The sequence below is a fragment of the Leptonychotes weddellii genome, chromosome 14, assembly GCF_054177405.1.
Source record: "Leptonychotes weddellii isolate Sample4059 chromosome 14, ASM5417740v2, whole genome shotgun sequence".
Classification (NCBI taxonomy): Eukaryota; Metazoa; Chordata; class Mammalia; order Carnivora; family Phocidae; genus Leptonychotes; species Leptonychotes weddellii.
Window position 1 is genome coordinate 44,501,059 of NC_138382.1, and position 16,850 is coordinate 44,517,908.

Here is a 16,850-nt window from a genome sequence, read left to right on the forward strand (position 1 = left end):
ATTATTATTATTATTATTATTATTATTATTTTGTAAGTAAGCTCTAGGCCCCACGTGGGTTTGATCTTATGACCCCAATATCAAGAGTTAGAGGCTCTACCAACTGAGCCAGCCAGGTATGCCAACTCAATTTCTTTTAAATAAGGCAGACTTAAGTTATTATTGCTTTCTCATATTCTACTATTTCCTAAATGCATTTTACTCCCCTGGCTCATTTTGACCTCAACACCACTTTTAGCGTTCCAGTATTTGTGTCATCTCTTGTGGTCTGTATCTACAAGGACATGATTCTCTTATCATATTCTTATTCTGTGCTCTTATATTTTAGTTACTTTTCATATTTCTTTGAGCTCTAATTTGAATACTCAATCTCATTACTGGGAGGTATGCGAAAAATATCATATTTGCATATTCTTTAATTTCTACTGTGAGCTGTTCAAGAACAGTGTCATTACCAGCATTCTGTGTCCAGCCTTGTACCTGTCCAAGAATCCCACTGACTTCAGTAAACATGGTGCAGAAATTCTGTTTGGGAACTATAATCCCGTTCAAGCTTCCAATTTCTAGAGATCATTAAGGCTAACTTTTCGAAGTAAAAGTCTCCTGAACATTTTTTTTCCTACCTAAAATAATTTTATAAAGAACTTTGCTTTATAAGGTGTGTAAGCAAGGGCTGGGGAGAAGTACCCTTGGGTGATCAGTTAGCAATCTTCCACTCATGCAGTAGGAACTGTACTCTTGGCTACTATGCTTTCACTACCACTCTGACCTTGAGCCTGGCTGAAGTTTAAGTACAAAACACCAGCATGGCCAGGGCCTTAGTTGCCGGCATATGCTGAATACAAATAGTAAGTGTTAGATTATCAAAGAGTGAGTAAATAATGATAGGACACTTGCATCTACTAAATCATGCAAAAAAAAAAAAAGTATATTTCTCTTCAGTAGTTTAATTTCTCAAAAAGTAAATACAATTACCAGTTCAAAATAGAAGCTTTCCATCCTGAAATAAAACCCAATTCTTCTTACATAGAGACTGATGTGGAGAACAAAGGCAAAAGGAAAAAAAACTACATTTCCTTACAACTTATAGCGCACTGACAAGTCCTTGAGACAGGCAGAGTGACCTTCTTCTAGGAACTCCATTGCCTCGATAGTGATACTTGGCTAAGGGCAAAAGTCAATCTTAGCTTAACATTATCCCAACCTCCAGGATCCTGTTAAGTCTCCTTTAACATATAAAAATTTCTCTGGAAACTTCCTTTGTCTCTACCCCGCAAGGTATATGTTAGCAATGATCCTCCAAGCATATGACCCTCTGATATACATCTAAGAGTCTCACAACTAAGGTTTTACTAGACAGCAGTAAATGACATGTTCTTAACAACAGCTAGCCCCTCAAGGTCCTGGAAACCTTGCTTTCAAATTCCTTACAGACTTATCCTATCCTTAATCCCCTCTCAACTTGAAAGTATATAATCAGCCATTCCTCCTGACCCCAGTACAGCTCTTTCTGCCCTCGGGTCCTGTCTCTGTGCTTTAATAAAACCACCTTTTTGCACCAAAGAAATCTCAAGAATTCTTCTTGGCTGTTTGCTACATATGCATATATATTTTTTATTATCTTCCCCATCAAGATCTTTTCAGGAAGGTCTTGTTTTTAATGTAATGAGAGTACATATACAAAATACCATGTAGATTTTTTTTAAAGATTATTTATTTATTTATTTGACAGAGAGAGACAAAGTGAGAGAAGGAACACAAGCAGGGAGCATGGGAGAGGGAGAAGCAGGCTTCCTGCTGAGCAGGGAGCCCGAGGGGCTCGATCCCAGGGTCCTAGGATCATGACCTGAGCTGAAGGCAGATGCTTAACTACTGAACCACCCAGGCGCCCCTACCATGTAGATTTTTAAATGTACTGCCCTTGTTGCAAAACCAATTACTGGTTTTATTAAAGTAATTTTGGCTAATTATACTGCAACTATGCCAATCATTTAAAAAGTCATTATAGCCCAAATATTAGCCATCATTAATTACTTCACACAATTTTTTGTGTACACATTACTTTACACAGCTGTCCAATTTTATTTAATTTACATGCATATTTGACTCACTAATATCTTTGACATATTGAAGTTGATTTTTTATATATATAGAAAAGACAGCCAGTAAAACAAAACTTTAAAAACCTTTTATATTTTTTTTTTTTTAAGATATTTAATTTTTAATTTGACAGAGAGAGGGAACACAAGAAGGGGGAGTGGGAAGGGAGAAGCAAGCTCCCTGCAGGGAGCCCAATGTGGGGCTCCATCCCAGGACCCCAGGATCATGAGCTGAGCTGAAGGCAGACACTTAATGACTGAGCCACCCAGGCGCTGCAACCTTTTATATTTTCAAGAAATGCTTACACAATATCCCGGTAGTAACAATTAAGAGGAAGAAAGCATTTTACTCTATACCTTTAATTTTCCATTGTAAATAACTTTGAATATGAAATTTATGGCCTAAATATAATAGATGTATCCTGAATATGTGTTAAAATAAATATGTATTTTGTACTTTCATCTCCCTGATATGACATATTTGTGCTTTTTCAGGTGCTATTCTGTTGCATACTATTTATATCCTAGTGTATGACAGATATTTGAAGAAGTCTTTGAAATAACTCTAAGAATAACCTTTAGAACAGAATATGTAGAGGAAATACATTTAAATAAATTTTGGAAAGAAAAAAAGTCCTAATTTTACTAGCACTGTTTCACTTGAATTTCCCCACAAAGATAATTGTGTCTGCTATATAATATATTCTAACTTTGAAGGAGTTAAATTTAATAAATGTTTAAGTTGATATAACGAGAAAGTAATACACTCTTACCAAAAAAGAATATAAAATGTGTCTTTACACCTCATTAAAAAATCAAATACTAAAATTCTTTACTGTAGATAAATTCCTTTACTAATAATTAAAAAGATTTGATCTTGCAATATCTAATGAGACAGTGATAAACTCCTGCAACATTCATCCATACTGAGATCTGTTTCATTCAAGAAGTCTCATGACTCATAGAGCCAGGAGCCCACATAGCTCAACTCGTGGAATATGTAGCTTCATTGAGTTCTTGCAAAGGATCTTTTTTGGAAAAAGACGTCAAGAATCTTAATTACTAGTATTTATTTCAAGAGAATAAATTTGCTTTAATAAAAAGTAAAATACTGTCAAAAACTTGACTTGTCTTATCCTCACCATGAGTATGTGGGTTAAGTATTAATTTCACTTTATAGAAGAAAAAAACCTTGACTCTAACAGGTATGAAATGACTTTGGTCAAAATTACATGGCTACTTTGAAGCAGAGAATGAATTTCAATCTGATTCCAAAGCTTGTGCTCTTTCTGAAAAGCTATGCTACTTTTCAAAAAATGAGTTTACTTTTATTTAGCCTAATGACAAGATATCACATATATTTTATGGGATGACATTTTTGATATTTGACCAGTGACTTCTTCTTAATCTTCAACCTTTCTTGTCCCTTTTTCCACTGAAGCCACTGGAAAATTTAAACTTCACAACTATCCAGCTTGTGAGTGGGAATGTTCCCCTAATTACACCATCTAGCAACCACAATTGACCTACTCCCTCTGTTCTGCCCATGTGGCCTCCTACCTGTTTGCAAGACCTGATCTACCCAGGAGTCCCTTGTGTGAGCAGTGAACTTTCAGATTCTCTTGGTGTGTGGCCTATTATCATCACCTTCAATATCTGAACCAAATTTGGGGTGGGAGTCTGTCCTGCAAAATAACCAGATGTTTGTATCCCTACAAAGGAGTTTCCAGGTCAGTTCTCAACTAAATTAACAATATTACTCAGAAATAAAAAATATATATATATCTAATATTTTTTCAGAGACAGATCAATATTCCCCATAAGTAAAAGTTTACATACTAAAAATTTTATCTTTGACCCATTTTCCTGTTTTATAATTTCACTGAAGATTATTGTGAACAAGATAATATGCAGGAACTAAGTAATATTCATTTTTAAATACTTTTTGTGTCTAACATATAATAAGTAACTAATAAATGCTATTTGAATGAACAAATAAACATTAGTGATTATTCTGTTTATATTTATTCTTAATAAAATATATATTATAGAGGTCTAAGAAAGAATAACAATATCAGATTGACTATGTTCATACTATTTTAGGTTTTCATGATAAAAAAATATATTCTGAAAATGGTAGAATAAATGATGTATATATTAACAATCTAAAAATCTGCATCCATGTGCAATTATCATTTAAGATGAGGGGAAAATTCAACAAAGAATGTCAAGTTTGGGCCAACAGAATTTTGATCACAATTTTGATAATTTAATATCAACATGGAGATATAACTGTGTTATTAATAGGCTAAATCAGATTATGGCCCCATTGGTTAAAATAATTAGATATCTCAATTAGTTTCACTATTAATGAATTCTGATCCTCTTAAGAAACTGATTGAGAGTAACAGGATCTCATTTATATTCCAGCTCTAAAGCAAACAAACAAATAAATGCACAAACTTGAAGAACTGATAATTTTCTCTCAGTTTTCCCTAGTTCCTCACTTGATGAAAGTGAAAGAAAATAATCTGTTTTAATGCAGCTTGTTTATGGATTTTTTTAGTTTCATGCCTTTGCTCAGAGTTCTTACCTTTGGGGAATATTGTTTTTTTTAACTCTCTGCTGTAAACGGTGCAGATGTTAATCAGTATAATCCTCCTATTAAATTATTCTGCAGCAAGATTAAACTTGTACAACATGCTTCCAAATTAAAACACTAACCTTTAATGAGATAACTAATATGGCTTAAAAATCATAGTTTTTCTGGTTATTTCCATAGATCCTGTGCAAGATACAGGTTGTCTGCAAGTAAAAATAGACAGGATCCCCCTTCCAATATACTATGCATTAGAAATATTTGGAGATCAAAAAATAAAGTATGACTTCCTAACATATTTATGTGGTTCCAAAAAACAGTGTAGAAGAGACTTTCTAGTTTGAAAGCGAATTGCTAATATGGAAGGAGTGAAACTAACCAAAGGCCAATAGCTCAAACCATGATGGGGCACCTGGGTGGCTCAGTCTGTTAAGCATCTGCTTTCGGCTCAGGTCATGATCCCAGGGCCCTGGGATTGAGCCCTGCATTAGACTCCGTGCTCTGCAGGGAGACTGCTTCTCCCTCTCCTCTCACTGTCTCTCCTTCTCTCACAAATAAGAAAATAAAATCTTAAAAAAAAAAAAAAGAAAAAAGAAAACACGTCAAGATAAACTGAATTTTAAATTAATAGAAAGGGGAAATAGAATTAGGGAAAAAAGGAGAACAAGAAGTTAGTTTTTAAAGGTTTAGCAAATATTGATCCCTGGCATTTGGAATACTAGTCCTAGAATATTTAATATTCTGCCGCTCGATTCAAGATTCTAGAGAATCTTTATTACTGGAATCTCTTATCAGTATTTAGGTTCTGGAACTGTAAATGTAACGTCTTTTTAGCTGAGAGACATGAACTCAAGGGTCAGTTCCTCAGAATTTTAATGCAGTGTTTGTGTTAACACTATCTGATTAGGTCCCTTCCAATAAGGTTAAAGAGAAGTCTTAAATCAGAGTCATTTCCAATTCTTGGTTAAAGGTCACACAAGGGATCTGTACTTTATCCTTGAGGAAAGCTTCTTGTACATGTTAGTAATAAATTTGATTACAGTACCTTAACGCTTTGTAATAATAATACACTAAGGACAATGATATTTGTAGATGATAGGCAGCACTGGATAAAACACTAATACCTGAATTTATTTATATTCTTCTGAAAGCAAACATGAGGTTTCCAGATTAAAATCAGACTAATATTAATTGCAGCATTAACCGTTTCGGTTTCCCATACCCCATTCTCAGAAAGATGAAATGAGAGGCAGATGGTTATCCGTGCATGTACCAAAAATGGTTCGCTTATACAGGAGAGGAATCTGAAATTATGAATCTATTAGTTTATACAGGAACTGATATGCAGCTGTACTCCTACCCCCTAGAGAGAGAGAAACTTTATCTCTGTAATAAAAACAAATCTTGGGCGCCTGGGTGGCTCAGTTGGTTAAGCGACTGCCTTTGGCTCAGGTCATGATCCTGGAGTCCCGGGATCGAGTCCCGTATCGGGCTCCCTGCTTAGCAGGGAGTCTGCTTCTCCCTCTGACCTTCCTCCTTCTCATGCTCTCTGTCTCTCATTCTCTCTCTCTCAAATAAATAAATAAAATCTTTAAAAAAAAAAAAAGAAAACAAATCTTGTCTGAGACAGGAAGAAGGAGGTCCCTAGTTTGGAATCATTTTGAATGTGAATGTAAAAGAATGGTTCAGGGATTCATCACCCTTGAATTATAAACCCATGTGTCTGCATATAATACACTTAACATGTGGAGAGCAAATGTTTCTGGAGGACAAAAGGAAACATTTTATTCTAGTTATAGTGCATCAATTTCCATTACTCAGGAAGCCAGAACCCTGCAAAAGCACTGAGAAATCCAGGGAGCACAGCATTTCAGCTCTTTCAGTTTTTCTTTTAACATGAGAAGGTTAATTATGCATATAAATATATGACAATGGAAGTTACTATGTTTGGTAAATAAATAATTCTTATAATAATTATGAGTTTATTAAAATTTGAAGGAAACCAAAGAAGCCTAATTCCTTTTATTAATCATTTGTAATCTGCTTATAAGGAGATGGGAAAAAACAAAAACAAAAACCTTTGTGTTATCTGAGCCATTCTAGGAAAGTCCAAAGATATTTTGTGATAAAGCACATCCTCATAGTTTTATTATTCTGTATGAGCCTGAATTAGGGAAAGACCTAGTCAAGAAAAATCAAGAGAAAGTGCCAAGCAGGACAAGATGAAAACTTAAGTTTTCAAAGGAAAAAATGTTACAGTATTAAGGAACAACAATTATGAAAAACTTTGATTTTTCAAAAATTAAGGAAATTTTATTATCTGAGCAGAGAATAACTTGATCACATGATAGACAAAACTCAAGGTTTCATTTTACTATTTTTATATGTTACTCAGGGTTGTCTCACAGTAAACTGTTCATTAACTTTGTGTTTGTTTGTTTGTTTGTTGTTGTTGTTTTAAGTAGGTTCCACACCCAGCCTGGAGCTGAATGCTGGGCTTGAACTCACAACCCTGAGATCATGACCTGAGCTTAGATCAAGTTGGACACTTAACTGACTGAGCCATCCAAGCCCCCCCATTAATTTTTTCTTCATAAGTAAATACATTAATATTGAGTCAACTTGTTGAATTATTTAACATTTACTTTTATATTTACTTTTGTTATTCAAAAGCTTAATAATCTTTATTTATATATTTAGACATATACACAAATATCTAACCAAATAATAAACTTAAGCTTTTATTTTTAACTAAAATATAATTAATCAGTATTTTAAATAAAATATTAGATAATTTGTACTAAATTTCCCATCTAAATAAACTACAAAAAGTTCCTTAAGAAACAGATAAAACATACCTATTATTTTGTGTACATACTCTTATTACTCTTATTATACTTAATATAATCTCAAGCATTTATATTAATTTTCATCTTAACCAAAATAACTTTTGTTTCCTGTAGATAAAGATACAGTGAAAACTCAATCACAAATCCACAAATTCTGTATCTTCATGGCAGATATTTTATAAAACCTTTAAAAATTCTATTGTAGCAAAAAAAGATGGTATGTATTTAACGTTATGCAAAGGCACTTTCACATTCCCTATGGTAAAAAAACAAATGTAAATTAAAATTATGTTTAATGACCAGAGTTTTGTTTTCATGCTTTAAAATTACCCAACTAACAAAAGATTATTTATTAACACAATTTAATATTAGTCTAAGGTCTTAAATTTAATTGAAAATTTGGAAATTGTAATTAAAGTCAATACAGTAATCCCTTATTATTCACAGCATTATTAGAATTTATAAGATTTAACATTTTAAGAGGTATCCTATTATTACAAATTAATTTCTTTACACTCCATTTTATATATTTGAAATCTTAAACTATTGTGGGGACAATGATAGCTTCTTTGACTCATAAACTAATGTTGGAAATTGTTAAAATTTTAAATCACAAGATGTTTAGCCATAATCTTATATAAGCTGGAATATTCTGTTGGCATTAATTTATGTCGTAAAAAATGGAATTAAACATATATTTTTAAGCCTGTTATTCACCCACTTAAGTCAAATATTACATGCATTTTTTTTTTATCTTTTTAAAAAAATATTTTATTTATTTATTTGACACAAAGAGAGACACAGCGAGAGCAGGAACACAAGTAGGGGGAGCGGGAGAGGGAGAAGCAGGCTCCCTGCAGAGCAAGGAGCCCGACACAGGGCTCGATCCAGAACCCTGGGATCATGACCTGAGCCTAACTGACTGAGTCACCCAGGCGCCCCTACATGCATTTATTTTTAATATAATTTACATACTTAGGTGTTGGTAAAACTAAATTTTAGAGACTCCTCAAATCACATTTAAATTTTTTCCTCATTTTATAGAAATAAAGATCATCTTATGTGTTCTTATCTAAAGAGCAAGGCCTTTACTCCATTATTTGCCCTAATTGCAGGGTTTTTGTTGTTGTCTTGTTTTGTTTTTACATAGCTCACATATTTTAAGAAAAAATAAATGCAACTTGGTAATTTGTCTTTTTTTTTTCCAGAAGGCAATTGCTGTCCATCTAGACTACATATTTTTAGAGTGAACACATGACATTTTTTATTAATTTAATCTCTAATTTTTTTTAAATATTTATTTATTTGACAGAGAGAGAGAGAGAGCACAAGCAGGGGAACAGCAGAGGGAGAAGGAGAAGCAGGCTTCCCGCTGGGCAGAGAGCCCGACGTGGGGCTCGATCCCAGCACCCTGGGATCATGACCTGAGCTGAAGGCAGATGCTTAACCGACTGAGCCACCCAGGTGCCCCAATCTCTAAAATTTTCCAAGACAGGGGAAAAGTGGGAGAGAAAAAAATAAAAGGAAGTTTGAACGAGCCAGCTTCAGACAAATGTGAAATTATTACTGTCAAAAGCTATGTCTCTTCCCTCTGCATGAAGAAGAAGAAGATTAGATTCAGGAAACCTCTTGTAATGCAAGCATACACACGCGCGCGTGCATGCACACACTCATATAAAGAAAGTGAGCTCTCTCCTAAGTGCTCTTTCTTTTAGACCAATAAGACTACTTCCTCCTTTTTGTGTTAAGGTGTCTCTAAAAGTGAAACATTTTATGTCAAAACTTTCTCAAATTGACCATTGCAATTCTAGATTGTCCTTAAAATCATTTCAAAAATTAAAATATTTTGTGCTATTGACACTCATACAAATAGGCAGCTCAGAACAGACTTAGTAGCAAGGTTTTCAAATGATGGTTGCCCTTTCTTTGCCTTTTATTGGTGAAAGATAAACATTATTAGTAAGAGCCCCCAAAAATCAATGCTATACTTACCTACCTCATAAAATCTCTTGGCAATGATAAAATCAAGTAGTGGAGTCTCAACAAGGGTAATTATAATGATAATAAAAACAATAAAAGAGGGGCATCTGGGTGGCTCAGTTGGTTAAGGGTCCAACTCTTGATTTCAGCTCAGGTCAGGATCTCAGGGTCATGAGATCAAGCCCCTTGTTGGGCTCTCTACTTAAAGGGGAGTCTGCTTGAGATTCTCTCCCTCTGCGCCTTTGCCTCCACCCTCCCTTGCTCGTATTCTCTCTCTCAATCAAATAAATATTTTAAAAAAACAACAACAACAATAAAAGAGGATCCAGCAACCCTTAAACAGAAAAGGTCAGGGTCCTCAGCAGTAGCAGAACTACTCAAGTTAGATGTCCAGCTGGGAGCATTTTGAAGTGGGGAGATAGTAAAGGGTCTTCATCTTACTCCATCCTCATTGAAGCATTCCAGGCTAGGTGGTAGGGAGTCTGGTTCTAATATGAATAACACTACTCTCGGGGAGGAGGGGAAGAAGACCTCCCTCTGCCCTTCAAGGTCCTGCTAGCTGGACTTAGAACCAAAGTGACATGGGAAAAATTAACAGGAGAAAGTAAAATTTAATAGAGTGTGTATGGGGAATCCACATACAGGTGAAATGCCAAAGACAATGAGGCAACAAGAAACTCAGAGTGCTAAGGAGAGGGTTAGGGCCCGGGAACACAAAGAGGAGGAAGGCCATTAGCAAGAAGGTGAAAGGAAATGTTTTCAAAAACAAAGATTGCTCTATTATGCAGGTAAATTTCTTAGCTAAAGTGGGGTCTCTGTTAATAGCTCTCTTCCTGGTACAGGCTCTCCTTTCCCATGCCTATTTAGGCAGTTGAGGACCAGGGAAAGAGCTTTTCCTGCATCCACTGGGTTTTGGTTACTTTTCACTCAAAATAATGTAAATGCCTAAGTGGCCTATATTGGGGCAGCCTGCGCTTGGCCCCTACATTACCAGACTGTGGAAGGAAAAACAAAGCAGTTAACCGGCCTTTATTAACACAGTGCAAGAGAGGGCACCTTAAGGTATGTGTTGATGAGGGATGAAGGGACGGGCAAGTAATTAAAGATTTTATTTTATTGTGGAAGAGTGTCATAGTTTTGTTTCAAGAATTTTTTTGCTATTCAAATCCTGAAAGGTGTGGGGAGACAGGTTGTATTGATTATGGGTCAGTCCATGGGCACAGCAAGAATGAAATCCTGTTACAGCAGCTGCTAAGCAATCTCAGTGAAGCAGAATTTGGGCAGCAATATTTGGGGACTAAGGTCTTTCAACTCTCAGTTAAAAAAAAAATTAACAGTTATACTTCACTTCTTTAGATCTGTTTTAAATGTATGAAGAGATTCATAGGATTATGTAACAGCATTCATAATGAAGATAATGCAAAGAGTACATTTAGCCAGTAGTTGAAAACTACGAAAATTCTTCAATATGCTTTACATAAATACAAGTCTTAAAATACCTTTTCCTTTTCTACCTCATCAGCACATTTATAGCTACAAATGGATAAAAAGGACTAACCAGTGACAAACTAACCTGTAAATGCAGAATTTCCTTTATTACCTTTTACTAAATTAAATCTTTAGAGTCTGTTTTGCATGAAAATTCTTATTGTTTCTCTTTAGAATTAGGGCATGTGCATCTCTAATGCCAGTTAGTGATCATTCCCACTATTTCCTTTTGATGTGGGGGAAAAAAAGGCAGAAGGAGAATTATTAAATTTCCTTACTACTTACAGACCATTGACAAGTCCTTGAAAATAGGCATGATGACATTCCACTGGGGACTCAACTGTTTGGATGTTGACACTTTGCTAAGGGCAAATGGCAATCTTAGCCTGACCCCCAAGATCCTGTAAGTCTACTTTAACATATAAAAATTCCTTTGGAAACTTCCTTTATCTCTACCCCACCCTCTCCCCCTGCCCTGCAGATACATGTTGGTAATCGTCCCCCATGCATATGACCCATCCATGCACATCTGAAAGGTCTCATTGAGTAAGGGACAAGCGCGGCTAGGTAGGGAGAGATGGGTAGGGGGCTACGTGATCAGGCTCACAGAAATCCCAGAAATGTTGAAGCTTAAGGAAACCAGAGATAAGGGAACAAACCAGACCATCCTGCCCTGGGCATCAGAGGTGGGGTCTTTTAATGGCAGTCACACTGTGACTAGACCCCAAAGAAGAAGTAAGCCATTAAAGATGCTATCTGATAAGGCCATATGCTCCCTGGTCAGTTCTAAATAAAAGACTGTCAGTGGAGGGGCGCCTGGGTGGCTCAGTCGTTAAGCGGCTGCCTTCGGCTCAGGTCATGATCCCGGGGTCCTGGGATCGAGCCCCACATCGGGCTCCCTGCTCAGCGGGAAGCCTGCTTCCCCCTCTCCCACTCCCCCTGCTTGTATTCCCTCTCTCGCTGTGTCTCTCTCTGTCAAATAGATAAAATCTTAAAAAAAAAAAAAGACTGTCAGTGGAGGTCCACCATTGGCAACCCTGTCGGGACCCCTTTCACTCCCAAGAGCTTTTTCTGTATCCTTACTTAATAAAACTCTATTGCCTTACTCACTCTCCTTTATCCGCGAGATTCATTCTTCCACTCTGAGAGACAAGAACCTCGCTCTCCTCCTTCACTTTGATAAATAAAATGGTATAGAGTAGTCTTTGAAATTAGCGACATTTTGTGAAATGGGAAACTTTGTTTTGTTTTCAGAAAAGGATAAAAAATGGGAAATATGAGTGCTAACTGATGAGAGATCAGAGCATTTCTTCAGGTCTTCATCAAGCTTTTAAATTCAATAACAAAATAAAAAAAAAATCTTGCTGAATACCTACATAGAGAAGCATTTTGCTAGGGATTGTGGGGACTTGAAGAAGATATGAGGAACATGGTTGTTACTGCCATAGAGCTTATCACATAATTAAATTAGGTACATATACATACTCATACATATATGCAAAGACAAATAATATTAATAATACTGGATGCAATAAAGTAAATAAAATTACAACTTCTTATATGATAAGCTTTAAAATAGCACATGGCTATAAAAATATCAGAAACAAAGCTGATAATCTTTGAGAAATAATGATGAGTTGAAAAATAAGATTGCAATGAGACAAATGTAGCTCTCAAATAAAGGAAAACTAAGGGGTGAAGGAGCAATGGAGAGAAAAAGAAAAAGTCTATATCTCATCATTTATGACATAATGATCAGGTTAGTAGATATCCTTTTGTCTCACTCAAACTGATGTATTTTATACAAGTTTAAGAATACTGTTTGAAGCAACAAAACTAGAATGAAAAGAGATTATACAAATTCTCAATCACTGGAGAACTGATTACACAGAGGAAGGAAATCCTCTTATAAATAATAAATGTAAATAAAATGCTCTTAAGCCTGAGGAAAAATAATGACTCAAAATGCAATCACTCTATATCATCCTCAAAGGTAAATTCCAATTTAAAAAAAGGTGAAGTCCAATAATCACTCAGAAATATTGAAAGAGAAAGTATGAAAAGTGCTTGAGTAGAAACCAGAAAAAGCTTAATAGCCAATAATAAGGGTAAAGTAGATAAATAAGACCATCAGAAAAAAAAGATGTTAATTCAAAGCAAAAGTTATTAATGGGGTGTGATTATTATTAATGAATAAAGTTAGAGTGAAAGAAACAACATAATTGCCTTAGTCCATTGGGGCTGCTATAACAAAAATTCCATATTCTAAGTGGTTTAAACAACATTTGTTTTTCAGTTCTGGAGGCTGGGAAGCCGAAGACCAAGGCACTGCGGATTTGATGTGTGGTAAGGGCTCACTTCCTAGACAACCGTGTTTTTACTGTAACCTCATGTGGTAGAAAGGAGACACTGGCTCTCTGGGGTTGCTTTTTTTAGGATACTAATCCCAATTATGAGGGCTCTGTCCTCCTGACCTAGCATGTTCTAAAGAACCCACCTTTAAAAAACCATCACCTTGGGTGGTATGATTTCAATATATGAATTTTAGGGGACACAAACATTCAATCTCTAGAACAATAAATGCATTATTTTTCTGATTTCCCCCTGACACTGACAAAATACATAATAAATTAGGCTTAAGGAATAAAAATAATCCAATGAGTGAGATTATTTGTGTATACAGTATTTTAAAACATACATACTTAATAAACTCTAAACAATATAAACTTTCTATCTGCCTACTAATATTATCCATAGGAAATATACAGCATTTAGTCATATGTTGAGTAAAGAGAAAATTATTAAATTTCCAAAAATAGAAATTAGAGAGAATTTTTCTGATCATACCATATTTAAAACTATAAGGAAATTGTGAATATAGAAATAAAAAGTACCTAGGCATGTGGGCATTCATTCAATGGTTTCCTAAACAATTCTGGGATGAAAGATGCAACCAAAATGCAATTGCCAAATAGTTATTACTGCACATTTAAAACTATGAGATGTGGGGCACCTGGGTGGCTCAGTTGGTTAAGTGCCTGACTCTTGATTTCAGCTCAGGTCATGACCTTATTGTTGTGAGACTGAGCCCTGTATTGGTAAGATTCTCTCTCCCTCTGTCCCTCCTCCTTCTTCTAAATCAATCAATCAATCATCAATCTATGAGATGTAATAACAATTGTACTGAGAGGAAATTCACCACCTTAAAACTCTTCATTACAAAAGAATGAAAATAATAAAGGACACATTCAATTTGATAACATTAATAACAAGAAATACCAAAATACATAAGGATTAAAATTCATAAATATAAAAGCAGAAATTTTGAAATGGAAAAGAGAAGTATAACAGAACTCTAATAATTCTAAAAAGTGGCATTTGCAAAAGTATAAAATAATAGCTGGTATAAAGGAAAAGAGAAATATCAAGAAGACACTTTCAAAGTAAAAATTGCACTGGCCAGAGTTAAACAGGACAGGGTGACTCTACCCAAGGCTATTGCAAGAGGGAAGAAAACTGGATTCTAAACTTAATTATGCTCTAACAAAGGGTTCTTAAGATTACGAGGTGGGAGAGATCTAAGGCCATCTGTGTCTGCTAATTGGACTTACCCAAAGGAAAAGTAAACTTTCTCCTATCTTCATGACAGGAGGTAGTTTTGTAAGTCCGAGTTGCGATCCTATTCTCCCACCGAGGCGGGACATAGGGGTGCTATGATCGTTGTTGGTTTTATTTCACAGGGATGGCTCCAGGTCCTTAAGAAAGACATTCTTGAGTTATAAAGCTGTCAAGAGGAAGAATAAGAATTTGCAATTATAAATTTTCTAAAGTAAATGCTTTAACAAAAGGGAGGTCAAAGGCCTAGAGTCAGGAAGAATCCTATCTAAAGTTTAGCCAAGCTAAGAGAAATATTAAGGCCATATTGGCCAATACTCCAGGACCACATAGTCCTTATTTTCAAACTTTAATATAGCATGTGATAATAATGTTACCACGTGATGATGAAATTGGTTTATAGCATAAGAAGAAAAAGAACACTTCCAACTTTTTTTAAAGATTTATTTATTTGAGAGAAAGACAGAGAGAGTACAAGTGGGGGTAGGGGCAGAGGGAGAGGGACAAGCAGACCCCCCACTGAGTGTGGAGCCTGACTCGGGACTCGATCGCAGGACCCTGAGATCATGAGCTGAGCTGAAGGTAGACGCATAATGGACTGAGCGACCCAGGCGCCCCTCACTTCCAACTTTTTAAATGCAGTATAACTCTTATACACAAACAAGAAAAGTAAATACTGAGGGGAAACAGAATATGCCACCCCACAATGTGCCACTTTGGCTTGTGGATCATTTCCACCTAAAAATTATGGAGGCCCAGCAGACTTAGGAAGAACTTTTTACCTCCCCCTTAACGGCCTAAAAGAATTGAGAGAGGGAATCTGTAGCAGAAAGAAAATTATGACCAGAGATAACTTTTTATATCAGGAAAACTATGTGTGGCATGGCAAGAGCAGATGGATAGTCAAACTCCTAGGGATGAACAATAGTCGCAAAAAGTGATATGTGATATCACTAAGATTCAATGAAATGCATTATTTTAATCCTGAAGGGATAAGAGAGATGGAATCGAGTTAATGGAGTCCGGTAAAAAATGGGCCACTAGATAAACACTGGGGCCAAAAAGAAATGCAGCTTTTGTCAGCGCTGCAGCAAAGTAAAAAAGAAGGTGCAGGAACAAATATCTCCCCTCTCCTCTCCTCCCCGCTCTAAGACACGAGTGTGCTTTCCACTGGTCAAATACCACAGGAAGGCAGAGAGAGGACAAAGATGCCTTCCAGGGCAGAGAGCAGGTCGAGGGGTGGCGTATGGATACGTGGATGCAGGCGGATAACAAAGACTGTATTTTAATTTCCAATGAGCCCCTCGATCAGGAGTTACAATACTATTTCCAGAATGTATGACTATATTGATTGAAAGATGTCATTTTATGTTGCACTAAGGAATAAAGAATGCTGACAATTAAATTATACTGCAATACTTTCTTATCTGATATTTTAGAACAAAATTTATACTGATTTAAAAGTTTTCTGTAGATTAATTTAGATTTAAAAAGTTATCCTGTATCATTCCTTGCCTACAAACACTAAAAAATATGTGCATAAGCCAACTGCGAAAATCTTTAAATGCCACCATTTAGTCTGTTTGAAATTATTTTGACTCAGCCTTCCTACACTTTATCATCTGTAACATCTAGAATATCAGTGAGGTGACATTTTTGAAGAATGCTTTATCATCTTCAGGATAGTCTTGCAAGCCATGGACATTCATTTTATAACTTTTAATACTTGCTCTACTGTATTAAAAGTTACCAATGAAAAGTTTCTTTCTTTTTATTTTTGTAAGATTTTATTTATTTATTTGACAGGGCGAGGGGGAGAATACAAGCGGGGAGAGGCAGAGGGAGAGGGAGAAGCAGACTCTCCACTGAGCAGGAACTCCCCCCACAACTTGGGGCTCAATCCCAGGACTCCAGGATCATGACCTGTGCTGAAGGCAGACACTTAACTGACTGCGCCACCCAGGAGCGTCGCAACAAAAAGTTTCTAGATAGCTCTTCAGATTCATTTTCCTTCTTCAAATGGTTCATGAGGCATTTTGAGAGCAAGGACATAAAAATCTTGCTTTCAAAAACCAATAGTACTTTGATTCACTATTGGTTTCTGTACCTCTAAAACAAATAATGCAATATATGTTAAGAAAAAAAAAAAAGAAGAAGAAGGTAGCAGGAGGGGAAGAATGAAGCGGGGGAAATCGGAGGGGTAGACGAACCATGAGAGAC